Genomic DNA, 17,997 nt, shown 5'->3' on the forward strand with positions numbered 1-17,997 from the left:
CTGCGAAATGAGTTTCAGTTATTACCGTCTGCGAGGAGGTATAAAGTCCCTAGGTGTAGAACGAAAAGACATAAAAGCAGCTTCGTAATAAATGCGATTGATATGCTTAACAAATTGTAGAGGTGTTTTCTCAGATATATACTAGGGGTCTCATGAATTTTTCATAATGAATTTTTTATTTTATTTATTTATTTTATCTGTCCTTATGTGTAGTGTGATGTTCTGTGTTGTGTGTTGTTTTTTTTTTTGTACTGGATGCCATAGAATGTCATTGCACTGTAAAACAAATTTACCTACGGGTATAAATAAAGTAAACAAACAAACAAACAAACAAACAAGTCCATGTCACCATCAGTAATTCACTCATGAAACTGTCATTTATTCTAAATATATACTTTAGTAGCATAGAAAACATGCACATTGTGGCAGTTTCCTTTGCTGTCGCCTGCTCCTGTGATAAACCTAGTGAATACTAAAGAAGACCGTGGTCTCTGTGTGAACTGATTATCTTGTAGAAAAGTAAAAATGTTGAGTTAATATATTTGTCTTGTTTTAAAAAATGCCCTTTTTTTCCACTTGAGCCCCTGCCCACCAAAATGTCTGTGCACGTCCCTGTGTAATACACTGCTCAAAAAGGGAACACTAAAATAACACAATAGAGTGAAAGCACCACCAGCATTCAAAAGTGACCAAAACATCAGCCAGGAAGCATAGGAACTCAGAAGTGGTCCGTGGTCACCACGTGCAGAACCACTCCTTTATTGGGGGTGTCTTGCTAATTGCCTATAATTTTCAGCTTTTGTCTATTCCATTTGCACAACAGCATGTGAAATTGATTGTCAGTCAGTGTTGCTTCTTAAGTGGACAGTTTGATTTCACAGGAGTGTGATTGACTTGGAGTTACATTGTGTTGTTTAAGTGTTCCCTTTATTTTTTTGAGCAGTAAATATAGTGTACATAACTTATTTTTCTATTATATTTTGTATTTTCCTTCTGCTTTTATTTTATGTGCATTTTCTTATCGGTTGTGTGTATGTAAGTGTAGGATCAATAAAGTCTACCTTATCGCTTATCTTATTACCAATAGGCAATTACCTAAAAGTCAATGAATTTTAAGTAAATTGTTTTAGCCATCATGTTTTACCAAGGAAATGTAAGAGGGCATTACACATTTCAGTACAAAGTAATTACAGAATTATCAATGATGCTATTAAACTTATACTAACAAATAAAACCATGGTTCATCTGAGACAACAAATCTTGAAGATAGATACACACACACAAACACACTATGGTGCATGTCTTCTCATAAATATTTAATTCAGGGTACTACTGCACATGTCTTATGACAGTTGTATGCGACAAATCTCAATTTTAGAGGCATTTTTCCATTTTCTTCTTGTCACAGGTCAAATGAATAATAAGGGTACTTCAGTGGAGGCTGTAGCTTGGTTTGACTGCCTTTAAAGCTTGTCAAGGCTTTAAATTACCCATTCCAGCTAAGGAAGGAGGCTGAGCTTCCTCTCAGTCAAAATTCTGTACCTGCAATATAAAATCGCAGAGCTATTGTGAGGTCAACACTTACTGTACACATCAAAGGAAACATTTAATCTTCTCTATTGTTGCATTTCACCTTGCACAACGCACTTGATGCATCTTGAGGTCTTCGCTTCACCGACATGCATTTCTTTCTTTAAATGTTCAGATGGAACTCTGAAATTAATGTTATGCTATACATGGTTAAGGGAGCTGTTGTTACGGTAAGGCAGGTTGGAGGACCCAAATGCAGGACACACGGCTGGCAGGTATAGTTCAAAGATTTATTTATAAAACAACAAAAAGCGAGCACACTTACTGGTGGAGTGGCTGATAAAACAAAGTCCACAAACAAGGTATCCAAAATGCAATCCAGAAAACAGGCAAAAGTCCAAAATCCAAACACAACAAGACAGAGCAGACAATACCACAACATAACTGGAGATAATGACCTGACAAAGACAAGACAGAAACAGCAGGTATATATACAGGGACTAACGAGCAGGGCGGGAGCACACAGGTGATACTAATGGGATTACAGACAGACACAGGCAGGCAGAGAGAGAGGGGGGGGGGAACAGAGAGAACACTTGACAGGCAGACATGGGGCAAATGAATAACCAACAAAGACAGAAACACACATGTTACAAAGTACCAGAACCTAAAGGAGAACACAGAGCTAGAACACAGAGTACAAAGGAGACTAAACCAAAATAATGTAGACAAGGAACCTGAAGTAAATACTAAAACATGAACCAAGGCACAGGACTGGGAACAAAGACAAAGAACTAAAACACAGGAGCAGGAGTATAAGCTAAGACACGGATGAGAATGCAGGACATAACTAGAATATGAGACAAGAGAGATACTAATAAAACTTAAATCAAATGAACCAAAATAATAAACTAGACTACAAAAACAATATCAAATAACCACAGGAAAAACAACAGCACAAAACCAAATCCTAACAGCTGTATACTTTGGACTAAAAACAACTTTTTTGTGAGTAAATAAGTAGTATTTCTTTTCAAATAACAAATGCTATTCTAAATATTCACAGACCAGTCATCACTGTTTTCAAAGTGTTTTATGACCTTGAACAATTTATCGATTTTATTTAATGCCAAAACGTCAATAAAGAAAATCTTTTCCCTCTTGCTTTTCTTTCTGTTGGGAATTCTTGCTATTTTCCTGCCTTTTCTTCTCCAATATACTCTGTCACTTCTGCTTTCCACTTTGTCAGAATCTCTGCCATTCACTTCTGACTTATAGCCATATCTTGACAATGATTGACAAGGAGACAACGTGAGAGTAGTGAGATGACAATTTCTGCCCGGTTTCCTTGAGCCAATCAGTCCTCAGACGCTGCATCATTCAGACCTGCGATTTAGCAACCCACCACCTCTCAATCACCACCTTGTCCCTCATGATGATCCAGGTCATTCCACTGAAAGGTTTATCTGCTGCTTAGTCCACCACCATCAGTGTCTGGACTCCAGGAGATTCCACCTGTCTCTTCTCATCTTCATGGGCCTATGCTTAATGAGTTGCATCCCTTTCAATTAGTTACAGTTCAGTCCGGAAAGATTTGGACAGTCACTCAGTTCTCATCATTTTGGCTCTGTACGCCGCCATAATGGATTTGAAATTAAACACCAGAGATGCAATTGAAGTGCAGACTTTCAGCTTTAATTTGTGGGGTTGAACAAAAATATAATCTGAAACGTTCAGGAATTGCAACCATTTTCATACACAGTTCCCTTATTTTAGGGGCTCAAATGTAATTGGACAAATTAACATAATCATGAATAAAATGTTCATTTTTAATACTTTGTTGAGAATATTTTGCAGGCAATAACTGCAATAACTGAAACCCAAGGAAATTACCAAACACTGGGTTTCTTCCTTTGTGATGCTTTGCCTGGCCTTTACTGCAGCCATCTTTAGTTGTTGGATGTTCGAGGGGTCTTTCTGCCTTAAGTTTTGTATTCAGCAATTGAAATGCATGCAATCAGGTTAAGATCAGGTGACTGACTCACCCATTACAGAATATTCCACTTTTTGCCTCCTGGTTTGCTTTTGCAGTATGTTTTGGGTCATTGCCCATCTGTAATGTTAAGCGTTGTCCAATCAACTTCACTGAATTTGTCTGAATCTGAGCAAATAATATATTGCTATACACTTCAGAATTCATCCGACTGCTTCTGTCTTCTGTCACATCATCAATAAACACTAGTGACCCAGTGCCATTGGAAGCCATGCACATCATGCCATCACACTGCCTCCACCATATTTTACAGATGTGGTATGCTTTGGATCATGAGCTGTTTGGAACCTTCTCCATACTTTTTTCTTCCCATCATTCTGTTACAGGCAGATCTTAGTTTCATCTGACCAAAGAAAGCTTTTCCAGAACTGAGCTGACTTTTTAAGATGTTTTTTGGCAAAGTCTAATGTGGCCTTTCTATACCTGAGGCTTTTGAATGGTTGGCACCTTGTTGTGAAGCCTCTGTATATGCTCTCGTGGAATCTTCTCTTTATGGTAGACTTAGATATTGATATGCCTACCACTTGGAGAGTGTTCTTCACATGGCTGGATGTTGTGAAGGGGTTTTTCTTTACCATTGAAAGGATCCTACGATCATCCACCACTGTTTTCTTCCGTGGACGTCCAGGACTTTTGGTGTTGCTGATCTCACTGCACTTTAAGCCCATATTCATTATTTAACTGTAACTTTAATATGTTTTGGTAAACAGCTAAAATAACAAAACTTGTGTCAGTGTCCAAATAAATATTGACCTGACTGTTTACACTTTCAGTTGATCTATCCTTATTGAAATAGCACTTACTAGTGAAGAAAATTAATGCTTAGCATGGAAATGGAACAAAAAAACATTAGGGGCTCTCCTCTAAATGTCTGATCTCTAATTTGCATATTGCAGAATTACTTAAAATTAAACTATAAATTTGGCACAAACAGTTTGGCAAAAACACATATTTGCTTTCTGGCAGAGAGTTAGACAGCAAGATTAATACCACTCTTATTTGCGTAAGTTAAATATAATGCTACAGCCAGCAGCCAGTTAGATTAGCTTAGAACGACGGCTGGAAACAGGGAAACATTTGTGTGGCTCAAGCCTACCAGCATCTCTAAAGCTCACTAAATAACACACTGTATATTCTTTTTCTAATCCATACAAAAACCAAAATGTAAAAATGTCAATTTGCTTATGTGCTGGACTATTACATGGTTAGGTACAGTCACTACCTGGAGTCTCAGCTGGTTGCCTGGCAACTGCTTAGAGCCAAGAAATAGTCTGGCAAATAACCCTAGGTAAAAACTACAAAATTTTGAACGTTAGCTTTAATAGCCTACACCTTCTAAGCAATAATTTATGATGAGATGTTCCAATATGAGAAAATAAAGGATGAAGTGGAGATGAAGAACACCACAATGTAAAGAAGTATGTCAGAACAGAGTGCATTATCACAAATATACCAAGGCCACTTACCAAATGAGACAATGGAAAAAAGACTATTAACCACTTTCTAAAAATGTTTTTTATTGTGTTTAACCTAGTTAGGTTAGGTTCATCGATTACTTAACTGGTAAGATACTGTATGCAAACATGTAACATCTGTACTGAACAAAATCATTGCCAGAAAGAGACTCAAACTAATGGATTACCAGTATTGTACAACTACTAAAGGCCTTTCAATGGTAGAAGAAATATGTTTGTTTTAATATTATCAATACATAATGTAGATACAGTATACACAGCATATCAGACATGTTCTCTCAAATGGCTCTAACCTGTTTAAAATGAATCCCCAAGCCATAAATGACTTAAATAGTGCTTGAACCCCTTGGACCAGTTGCCAAGATAGATTAGGCATAGTTAAAAATTTTGAAGAAAAATTGGGTACGACTGACATAACCCTGTTGTAAACAGCCCATGATCACCTCATAGCTTGCTTTTCCCAAAAGGGGAGGTGAAGATTGTAAAATAAGGCCTCATCGATGCACAGGCACAGCTCTGAACTGAGTCCATCAGTAGATAGTGAATGCACACACACAGCCTTCACTTAGATCCATCTGGAAGAGAGCAAACAAAAGCTTAACTCTGCGGTGAAATTATGTTGTCACATAGGAAGCCCATTAACTTCAGATTGCAGAAAATGCCTGTTGATCTTCTCAAATGAAAATAAGGTAGACAGTATCTCCATTAATGTGCAAATTGGATATTTTTAGGCACAGTCATCACTCTGTCCTATTTGTAAGATGTCATTGTCAACAGCATCTAAGTAGACAACTAAATCTAGGAAGAGCACTCAGTGGATGGGAGTAATTGTAAAATAATTACATAGGCAATTGAAGGCAGACTGAAGCTACGGTGCCACAATAATGTCTGGCGCATGCGGTTACAAAATAGTAGAGAAATATTTTCAATTGTCAATTTGTTATGTCCTAGTTTCAACATTGTAGTGTCAAGTGACAAGTTCTGTCAGTAGATTGTGAATGCACATGCACAGCCTTCACTTGGATCCAGGAGGAAGAGTGCAAACAAAATCTTAAATCTGATCAGCTAAAATAAAGGCAATCATCATCATAATCCCTGCATTTACAATAGAGGAAATGTAGAGTTACACTGTAACTCAGTGACATCAGTAAAACGACAAAAGCTATTTTTTGTTACCTCCACCATGGAGGTTGTGTTTTCATTAAACTTGGAAAATGGTGTAGTGCAAGGGTCAAGAAAGAACCCATTACATTTTGGAATGGATCTGAATCACGGAGCACATACAAATTATTTTTTTCACTTTTGTTAACATAATAGCCACCTCAAACATTGTTATAGAAACAAATGCAGCAGGTATGTCACAAATAAGTAATCAGGGATGTGGTTTGTTTGCAAAGTACATAAAAAATGCAGAGCTGAGATGATGAGGCTTCAGCCAAGCACAACCATATTTTGACATACTGTAATTCTAATAGTTTTGGAAATATATCCATACATATATAGTGGTTGTGTAGTGGTATATCAAGATTATACTCACAAAACTATTGGCTTTGACAGAAGTGCGCTTTCCAAGTCCCCCTCTAGTTTGATTACAATGTCTATGAAGCAGGAGATGGGAGGCTATAGCTCTCCTTCTGCTAATATATGTACATTTTTTGAGAAATTAAGATACAAAATAAAAATGGACTGCAAAATAAAATAGCATTATTAAAATGAGAACAGACCCAATTACTCTGGTAGGTGATCATTTTTCTTCTGTACCACTTGGATGCCAAATAAACTCAAACAATGTGGATTTCTCTATGATTGTTCAGAGTTGGTACAAAGAACAGTTCTATAAAGATGCCCTGGATCACAGATTATTGTTTCCTGACACTACAATTTCACAATTGTAATTTATCCTCTATTATTTTATAGCTGAAAATCTTTATCAAACTCAATTGCAGCTTAATCAGTGATCTACAGCAACAACAAAATGGACCCAAGAACACAAGGTATTACATGATCACCAGCATCTTTCATGTTCAAAATTGTTCTTTCATCACCACATTATGAACAACTTTGCAACCCAAAAACACTCTTTCAAACACTAGAGAGCTCACCATTTTACACCATGTGGCTTTTGTCTCTGGGTACTTACAGTCATCAGATAATGTTGCTATAGAAACTGGATAATGTCTCAATTAACTTGAAAGTGAAGTCAAATGCGCTATCCCCTGTGTACGCCACAGGTCCATTTATGACAACAAAGAGTCAAACTGTTCTCTGAGATTATGCCTCCTCTTACATTGTGCTCTGAGAAAATGTTGAGAGGATTTGCATCTAATGGCACAAAGCAAAGGAGAAAAACTGCAAAAGCTTTCTACCTTTGTCTGTCTGTTTTCAATTCATAGGCCATGACTGCCATCCTGGACACACTAAAATGATGATCAACAAATGCATGATGGTTCACAATACCAAGTGACAGGTTGAGTGGCAATTTTTTAAATGACTTTTCTGGACTTTATCATAGCCTGATGGAACCAATGCAAGAGTTGCCTTTAGTTGGGAGAATTGTTTACATAACAATTACTAATGTCCTTTGGGACACACATTTAGACAAAAGCACATTTAGGTTCATTCACCTTGCACTTACACTGGCACAAACTTAATGTTTTATTATATTATTATACTGTATGTATATTATGTATATTGGTTAATTATGGAGTCACCAATCTGGCATTAGCTGTCTGTTAGGACTTATCTTGGGAACCAGTGGGTCACCAGTGGGTCATCTCGTACAGCATGAACCATTGTCGAAGGTGCTCCTGAGCAAGGCTCTGAACCCCCAATTGTTCCCCGGGCACCATACGATGGCAGCCTACTGCTCCTACTTAGGATTGGTTAAATGCAGAGAACAAAAGTCCCCTTCCCCCTCCCTTTAGGCTGTGGATAGCACTGTGGCCTCACAGCAAGAAGGTTGCAGGTTCAAACCCTGGCCTTTCTGTGTATTGGAGTTTGCATGTTCTCCCCGTGTCTGTGTGGGTTTCCTCCAGGTGCTTCGGTTTCGCCCCACCATCAAAACAGGTTAGGTTCTCCATCTGGAGTTGGTCCCAGCTGCCCACTGCTCCCTTGTGGAAATGGTTAAATGCAGAGAATGAATTTCGCAACATGTATGGGTATGTGACAAAAGTATCTTCTTCTTCAACTGGGACTGCCAACCAATGACACAGTTCAAAGGTTGGGTTTTCAGTAAGCATGAATTACCAATCAAATTGCAGTGATTCATCATATGGTGAGTCATTCATTATGTAACAAGCATTTACTGAGGCCTGCTGAGAACTCCACCTGAGAAAATTATTTAGCCATCTGGTATAAAGATGCAGAAAAAAATCCTTACTCTTGTGATGTGCTCACTTTCGTCTGCTGCATCGACACAGTCCCCTCCTACTGAGCTAAATTTTTCCTGGTTTAGAGATAAGATTTTCCATAGAAAGCTTATCCTAAGTTAAGTTGCATGAAAAATAAGTAAATCTAACAGACAGCACAATCAATGACAGATGCCATTATTTGCAAAATTCTCTCTTAAATGCACTTGCATAAAAATGTCTGATCTTCACTTATTACATGCAAGGTGCGCTTCAGATGACAACACCTCTGAGTAACTCTTATATAGCATACGCATATCAAGATACAGAATAAGCCTGAAACAGACGTCATTTCACGTTATCCCTTTACTGTAGTTGCAGTACTTTGTGCTCATGCTAACTGGTATATTATTTTGAAGCTAGCCTTACATAATTTAGTTATTAATAATAATATTAATAATCAATATTTAAGTCATTAACATAACAAAAAATGTTTGATGTCTTGATTTACCAAAATTATGTCTTTATATCTGGATCAGTCTTAAGTCTAAAAACACAGAACACCACTAGATAATAAGATGTTGGGATGTCCTCTGATGCAGAAGAAAGAAATAGTTCCTAGCTAATAAAATAAGGAAGTCTGGAGGTAAGAAATATATATATGAGCCATTATGGCTGTTCTTGACTTCTGTTACAGACCACACTACATTTAAAAGCAAATATTTTAATTTCATGCAGTAATGAAAAATAGAGTTCCTGTCCGGATAATTTGCTCTAATGGTTCTGGTGTCGTAAAACATGACAAGTGCAAATGTATGTAAATGTTGTGCATCATTAAATTATATATACATGTTTCTTTAATTTTTCCAATGAAAATGTGTTCATTCTACTGAATTGACTTAGATGGTGCCACCAGTGATGCTGCCCGAAATTCAATTCATTCAACCATTGACCGTGTTTGCATGTGTTCATCTATTTTGACAGTCTAATAGCACAGAGAAACATAAGCAGCTACAGTGTATATTGACTTGAAGGATGACCTGGATGATAACGTGGAACTGGCTGTTTCTTAAGGGAAACTGTTAGTTTGTAAAGCTAAATATGACTGTAAACAAGAACCCAAGGAGAAGCGACAAACAGAAGCATGGCAAAAGTAAAACTAATTGGCACTCACTAATTGGATTCACCAACTTTCTGAGAAAACTAACACATGCTGCAGCTGTTAAGAGTAAGAGGAGAAAAACATGTTTAGAGATGCAAACAGGACAGATCAGGAATTAGTTCCTTTCACACTTAAGCCCCATGTATACGGTACCTGTGCTTTAGTAACTACAAGTTGGTGCTAGTTGCCACAGTGATACCGTGTGAAGACAGCAAGAGCTATGATTTGGTCATCTTGGACTGCTTGTGTTTGCACAATAAATTTCCAAAACTGATGGAGACTGCTGAGAGTGAAGGCAACGTAAAAAACAATACTCAGTAATTGTTCACTTCAATAACAGACACGTAACAAAGCCATTTCCACTGCATTATGTTCAACAAAATTAATTAATGTAAACACGTTTACTATGAATGACTACACAATAATATTCTCCTTTTCAGCAACAAGACAGACCTCACCACCACTCTATATAACAAAGAGAAGAACAAGATGTAAACACGATTAATTTGTGGTATGTAATTAAAGCAGAGTATGGTGTTCCATTGGTGATTCAAAATTCATTCCTACACAGGAGGCACCTACAAGGAGACTGCCTTTTACAGTGGTGCATAAGATCACATTCATTCAGTCATTTATCTCCATCTAAAAAAAACTACAACATTCCTGAAAATGCTAATAAAATAGTCTTTTTGTCATTGCTGGAAATGGAAAAGACTAAAAATAGGTCTCCCAAACCGCAACCAATTATCATTTTTCATGTATTAAGCATTCCTATTTATACTAACCACTAGTTAGCCAGACTGGAAATGATGCAAACCACTGCAAATCCTGAATTCCAGTAATTAGAGCTGATCTAAAAATAAATCTACTGAGGGGGAGTCTGATTATCACTTGACTGTTCTGAGCCATGAAAAGGAGACAGCCAACAAAATGAAGCCACCCCTATGATCTGTAAGCATTTTTTTTATGATTCGCCACAAGTGACCCTTCTTCTCCACACCACAAATATCTGCCTTGCTCAATGACTTTCAGGCCTATTCACTGTGCACTTTAAAGGATACAAAAAAGCTGTCATACATTTTTGCCTGCCAGATTTCTGCCAGCATTAACAGCATATCAAGATACAGAATAAGCCTGAAACAGACGTCATTTCACGTTATCCCTTTACTGTAGTTGCAGTACTTTGTGCTCATGCTGACTGGTATATTATTTTGAAGCTAGCCTTACATAATTTAGTTATTAATAATAATATTAATAATCAATATTTAAGTCATTAACATAACAAAAAATGTTTGATGTCTTGATTTACCAAAATTATGTCTTTATATCTGGATCAGTCTTAAGCCTAAAAACACAGAACACCACTAGATAATAAGATGTTGGGATGTCCTCTGATGCAGAAGAAAGAAATAGTTCCTAGCTAATAAAATAAGGAAGTCTGGAGGTAAGAAATATATATATGAGTCATTATGGCTGTTCTTGACTTCTGTTACAGACCACACTACATTTAAAAGCAAATATTTTAATTTCATATTTGAAGAGGTTTTTAACAGTGTTGGTATCACTGTTTTATCTATTTTAAATAGCTGACAGAGTGACAGAGTATGAAAAGAAGCCAGAAGTCTCAGTTTTTCTGATCAGTATTTTAAGATTTTCACTAGGTTGAAGCGTAAGGTACCAACAACGTGCCCCAGTGCAGGCTGTTATGATGGGCCCTAGTTCACACTACACAGGCTACACACAGTTAGGAAGCACATGCACACACACTGCGTTTGTGTCTAGAAGGGAACCCTATATTGGCAAATTTGTGTGCCTTGTATCCTTGTTTTGCACACATGCTGTTGCTGCCACTGTGTTGCGTGCACCTGGACGCAGCAGTCCAAAGCAAAGTACCGTCATGTGATGGATTTTAGAGTCAGACTGTGTCACCTAGACTATTATATTTGCAAAGTACAGATGTCAAAGATAAAGTTATAAGGAGCATGGCCAGTGCTGTCATTGTCAAAATCCTGAAACGTCACTACAAACAGCTGAGTGCAGGAGGTGTCCACAATGCTGAAATGGTGCCCATTTTTTCGGGCAATTTTAGTACACTAACCTCCCAAATCATGGCAACCACATTCCTCTTCGACAGAGAGGCAGACATTATGGTGAATAAGAAAGAAAGTGGCCTTCTCATAACACAATACCATGTCCTGAAAACAGACCAGCTACGGCGCACACACAGTTTAATACCCACATACACATCCATACAATTAAACAGGTAGGCCTACTCAGCAGTGACCTGTCCACAAAATGATATTAGCCTTTAAAACAGCGGTACAGCAGCCACACCAAATCCATTGAAAAGCACTTGAAAAGTTACTCACCTATTTGAAAGGCATCTGACGAGCCTTGCATTGAGCAAAATCTTTGATAATGTCCTCCGTAATCCAAAACAATCTTATTTGGGAGCTTTGCGGCCCTCTCCTCCTGTTCTTTTCTGTCTATTCTTTAAACAACTTTTATGTTTGAATAGCATGACTGATTGCACATGTGCTCTGCTAGTCTACTTGGCAGATTTTGAGTTTCACCCAGTTTCTGGACTCTTGTCACATGATCAAATAGAAACTTAAGATTGGGCAGCCATATACATATTACCCAGCAATCATCACTGCATATGATGGCTATGTGACACAAATAGCAAAGAAAATAACACTTCTTCTGTGGTACGGAAGCCCTAAGCAGCCATCGATTCATATCTTTATTTTACTCCGTTTTCTCATGATAACGAGATAATTTTCTTGTGATCTCGACATAACGACTGTTGTTTTCTCGTGATAACAGGATAATTTTCTCGTGATCTCGGGATAACAAAACAGCAGTTTAACGCAGGGGTTATCAAGAACGTTTCTTAATGGTAATTTCAAGGTGGTTTTAGTGTCACTAATTAGCTCAGTGAGTAAGGTATGTAACTTGTAAGATTGTGAGTTTGATCCTCATGGACTAACTTTGAAAAAAAATCTTTTTCATATTCCTCTTCAACAAAGTTGTTATGAAGATGACTGACTCACATGCTCACAATTAATCTATTTCTGAACCTTTGAAATAGCCGTCGGGAAATGAGGATTTCCCTGAATCTCTTCATAACAACTTTGTTGAAGAGAATGATAAAAAGAAACACAAAAGAAGAATAAAAAAACTTTGCAGAGAGCAGGGGTCAAATCTGCAGTCCTTGGAATATTAAGTCCTGCAGTCTTCCATCTGAGCTAAGTGCTAACTGAGCAAATTCATGTGAAAATTATCATAAAGAAACACACCTGCCGACCCCTGTATTTAGCTATGGGATGTTATTTCGAGATCACGAGAAACTTATCCCATTATCATGAGAAAACAACAGTCGTTATCTCGAGATCATGAGATATTTATCTCGTTATCACAGGAAAACAGAGTAAAATAAAAATATGAATCAATGGCTGCTTAGGGCTTCCGTACTATAGAATCTGTAGAATCATTTTTTCATATTTCACTGTATACCTTATAGCGTACTGCTTGCCACAAAAATCTGTAGTGTAGTAATGCACATCTGAGTGTATATATACTGTATATATACTACTTGATACAGTTGATTGATGAGACTTGATACATGCAACTGCTGCAGTACCGGAGGCTGCAGTATAGGAACCCCCACAATCCTGGGGCCGCAGTCCTAGGACTGTAGTTCTTTTGCGACAGTGCCATCTGGTGGAGCGGTGGTGGTAATGCACAGCAACACAAAGGAGGTTAACCTTATCTGCGATGTGCGGTCCTAGGATTGCGGTCCTAGGATTGCAGTCCTGGAAGTGCAGCCTCTGGTATTGCATACGTCTCAACTGACAAAGTCCAGCTTGTAACTCAGTGAGCCACTACCGTCACGGGCCCCAGAGCAGCAATTATGAATTTTAATATTCAGAAAATATTAATTCATAAATCTCTCGCGGGGCACCACCCGATATTCCGTTCGCCCAGGGTCTTGGGATTCCCTGAGTATGGTTAATAATTGAATTATATGATCAGTTAACAATCGCTCAATTATCTTAAAACAGTCAGTCAATCTCATATCGAAGGGGTAAATTCTCGTGGCAGGGAATACACACACAGTTCCTTTGATTACAGTGATTTTATTAACTAATTAAGGTGAATATAAAAATGCGGTTAAAATATACATCCAAGACATAAACAATGGCTAACAATGAGAATGTGGGTTTCTATTGTGGAGAGGATTTGACTCATACGGCGGAAGAGAACTAATGAAAGTAGTTAGATGATACTAACTCGATTAAATTTGTCTAGGAGTTTAAGGACAAAAGATAATGGATTAACAAACTATTGGACATCACTGACCACAGAATGCAGGGTTTTGGCCTTACTTACACAATAGCTGAGTTCCATGTGTTCTCGGTTAGGACAGCTCAAAGCCGTCGCTTTCTCTGCCAGGGAATTGCTCCGGAGGTCCGTCTTTTGTCGGCTTACTGAAGAAACTCGCAGTGGGGTCCTTTCCACCCCTGGCACGGGTCAGAGGTTTGGTCGTTCTTTGTTACTGCTGGCGGGACCACGTGTCGGGGTCCGACCTCAGTGGGATTAGCTTGACAGATAAAGCTTAAAAAGAACTTGGTCGTTCTTGAATTAAACTAGTGTAACTTAACAGACTGATAACTTTTAACAAAACCAAAGCAAATAAAACGCAAGTAAATTTGCTGGAAACGAGGGAATAATCGATGTTGCGGCACTTCGCGTGTGTGGCTTCAAAACGAACAAAGGGCTTCATTGCGCCGGGTCGAACTGCTTAGGGCGTTGCCAGGAGAGGGGGCAGGCTGGGCGCTTGCCGAAGTGCAGTTGGAGAGCCAGGAACAAGCAGAGGACAAGAGAGAGCAAGACAACGTGGGTCGCTGCTTTTGTCTGTTGGGGCGTGGTTCCCAGAGGGCAGTCCTTTGCTCCCCTGAGGGAGGGCTTTTTTCCAGTTTCCGAGAGACCGTCTGTCATTAGACATATTAGAAGTTAATCAAAAATCTATTTGCGCGTATTGTAATCAAATATCTTCCCACAATCAAACCTTAATTGTCAAACGGTTGTACCATTCTTAGTTTTAAGCACTTGATAAAAAGGAAAACAATTGTCAGTAGTTAGACCTTAAAAGGTTAGCATTTCATAGGACTCACAGATGAGAGGAACTTAACTAGCTTTCTGGATATATTGGCTGTTACACGTTCTTAGAGAATATAAGCAAGCTACACGAATGGCATCAGATTATTGGACAGGTAAATACAGAGTGATATTTATACATTAAACGGCATTTCAGACGATGGCTTATCACATTTGCACATCAGCTAAAAGAAGAGAAGGGAGTGGTGTTTTATGGCTCAGCCATTCTATGGGAAAAGGGATCAGAACAGGCGGTACTTTGATGTCCTGAGGCACCCTATGGAGGGAGAGGGATTGGACAATTCCTTTGCTGTCCTGCTAAGTGTCTTTATAAACGAGAGGGGTTCACTAGGGCTCTTTGAATACACGGTCCTTAAGCGATGCATGTCTGATTGAGTCTCTGCAGACCCTTACCAAACCCCAGGCAATGTCTCTACTTTTTGCATGTCAAAAGGCCTACTCCAGGGGAGGAAAACTTTCCTACCCCTCCTTTTCTTGATTTTGAGTCTCCAAATTATTTGATATAACATGCCCAAATCCACACTGTTGGTACACTACAAGGTGTACATGTCTCCCTTACTTTTCAAGTCCTATGTCTATTCCTAAACACCTCAATGGATAACGTCACAAGGTCCAGGAAAGATGTGATGGAGAATTCACAATGCAATGTTAAGAGAATCCAACTGCACTTACACAAGGCTTTTTTTTTTAAAACAACTTCATTTATAACACATGGAAGATACAGTAAGTACAGTGACAAACTCAATATTGTACAATTCAAGTAACATTTCCTGTCAAAAACACCTCCTAAAGGATATTTTCAATTTATATGTAGGGTACATTTAACCATCAATCACTTATAGGAAGAAACAACAAAATCGACATTGTTGAAAATAAAAACAAAAACAAAACAATTGCTGAAGTAATATAATAACATACAAGAAATATACAGATAGAGCCATTAAACTAATAATACAATAAATATAAGGAATTGAGGGACGAGAGTTAGTTATATTCAGACACAGACTTTCCTGGCATTGGCACTTTGACCTTTTTTATTCTTCTTAGTGAATTCCACGATGTGGGAGATTTAGCAAAATGACTTTATTTTGTTATGATGATGATACTGTTAACTATAAATGCAGTATGCTTGTTCTTCAAGACTGCAAACTATCCAAACTGGATTGATTTGAAAGAGAATCCCATATTTATGGATTGGAGCTCAGCCAATCATTCAAGGACTTCCATATGTTTTGAATCATGTCCATAAGCGGAGGTAGCGTGGGTAGATGGGGGCGGCCAATCTAGGTTCCACACTGGTAGGGTCCCACTACATGCACTACAAAGTTAAGCTCAGCTGATTATATCAGACAGACACAAACAACAACAGTATATGACAACACACTATACTAAGACAATTCAGCAGCTCTTATCAAATGAAACAGCCCCTTCACTCATGGTTTCAATGGTAAACCACCACAAGAATGATAATTACCAACAAACACACTAGATTCTACGGAGACACGTTTTAATAAACAGAAATTAAAAAGTAACATTTGTATTTCAAACAAATGGCAAACTTATTAGCACGTTTTAAGAAAACTCTCTTCACACTCATGCATCATGGGAATTCTGAGGTAGGGGCGTAGGCTGAGTGCGCGCAGCGGTTCACGGGCATCAACTTCCACTGGAAGCCTCTCAGAAGCATTTCAGCAGCAAAGCGTGTAGCCTGCCCCACATTAATGACTTGTTTTAATTGTCCTTTTTGTGCTTCTACTACATTCTTCAAAGCTCTCTGTGGCTCGCTTTCGTCTTGACGGGTGCATCTAGCAACTACCACAGGGAGCATTTCAGAATAAGAGCGTTTTACCTTCCGGACTTTGCCAACATGTTTAGATTTTGTTGATTTGGTGATTAGTGCTTGCTTTTTGTGCTTCTACTATGATTAAGTAGGCTACATAGTAAGGTAGTTAAAAATGCTTTGTTGATGTACGATCGGAAGTCTGTAACGGTATATTATTTTGAAAATTGACCATTTCTCTGCCGTTTCTGTGTCTGACTTCCTGCCCGGTTCATCTGCGCTGTGCTGCCTGACACTGGGACGCTTCCTGGACGCACTCAGTCTATGGACGCACTGCAGTGCTTCTGGTGTAAGCAAAAACATTTAGTAGAAAGGCTGCTCCGGCAGCAGCGAAGCAGACAGACTCTGTGGACTTTCGGAGTGAGTCTGGGGTCATGTAAACTTGGTTAATATGTCTTTGTAGCAGTTGGGCCCACGATGAAGCTTCGCCCCCACTGTGCTGACAGTCTAGCTCCGCCCCCAAACATAAATAAAATAGGTGCTCTGTTTTTCTCTATGTCTGTCGTGGTGAACTACAATGGCTCATCACTTTAAATGTTGCAGCCGTAAATGATGGTCCAGTGTACTCTAAGCTAAAGCAGATAAGAAATGAAGCACTGAAACACCTTCCCATAGCATTTAGAGAATTCTAGCAGCTTTGATCATGGCTGCCTCAGTTAGGAATTTTCCTCAGCAAAAAATCCATGCAGATTGCAGCCATGGCGCTTAAGATTGTACACAGCCTAAGAGGACACCTGCAACTTTGAGGAAAGGGAAAAAATTCTGTCATTTACATTCTCATGAGCCCTGCGATGGACTGGCGATGTGTCCAGGGTGTACCCCGCCTTTCGCCCGATGTCAGCTGGGATTGGCACCGGCCCCCCCGCAACCCTGTACGCAGGATAAGCGGTTGACGATGGATGGATGGATGGACATTTTGATGAACGGTTGTGTAATATTTAAAAATTACTCTACCAAAGAACATCAAAGACAAGGCAGTACAGGACAGTGCTCTTTTTAGTAAAGGTTCAAATATGACAATATTTATCATTAAGTGCATTTTGATGTGTACAAGGATCCTAGTTTAAAAAGCCTTTATGTTGTTCCATGTAAACACTAAATTTCAAATATGATCAAAACCAGCATAAGATTCAGATCAGGTAAAAGATCAAAATAAGACTGTGCTGTAGGTTTGGATTAATAAGACTTGCCTAGCAATTCTAATTCTTTTGTTAGACTTCCATTATTATGGAAAGCACAATAACTTATTTCATCATAAAGTGTTTGCTGGGATGAAATAAATGTGACTGTGGAAATAACATTCACATATTCAAGTGCTACTGATTCATGCCAGTATATTAATAGATCAAGGCATGGCAAAACCAGCTGTTGCACTTCATTTAGTTTAAAACCTGAATCAACATTTAAAA

The 17,997-nt window shown here is 38.5% G+C and overlaps 1 long non-coding RNA gene across 1 annotated transcript; it reads right to left on the reverse strand.

Annotated features, from left to right (window-relative positions):
* Nucleotides 1–1,260: 1,260 nt before the first annotated feature.
* Nucleotides 1,261–1,958, reverse strand: LOC123970557. The gene is made up of 3 exons (XR_006825006.1): nt 1,856–1,958; nt 1,634–1,713; nt 1,261–1,542 (listed from the first exon to the last, which is right to left on the reverse strand). It is a non-coding gene; the product is annotated as an uncharacterized LOC123970557 (long non-coding RNA).
* Nucleotides 1,959–17,997: the final 16,039 nt, after the last annotated feature.

The sequence above is a fragment of the Micropterus dolomieu genome, linkage group LG05 (assembly GCF_021292245.1).
Source record: "Micropterus dolomieu isolate WLL.071019.BEF.003 ecotype Adirondacks linkage group LG05, ASM2129224v1, whole genome shotgun sequence".
Classification (NCBI taxonomy): domain Eukaryota; kingdom Metazoa; phylum Chordata; class Actinopteri; order Centrarchiformes; family Centrarchidae; genus Micropterus; species Micropterus dolomieu.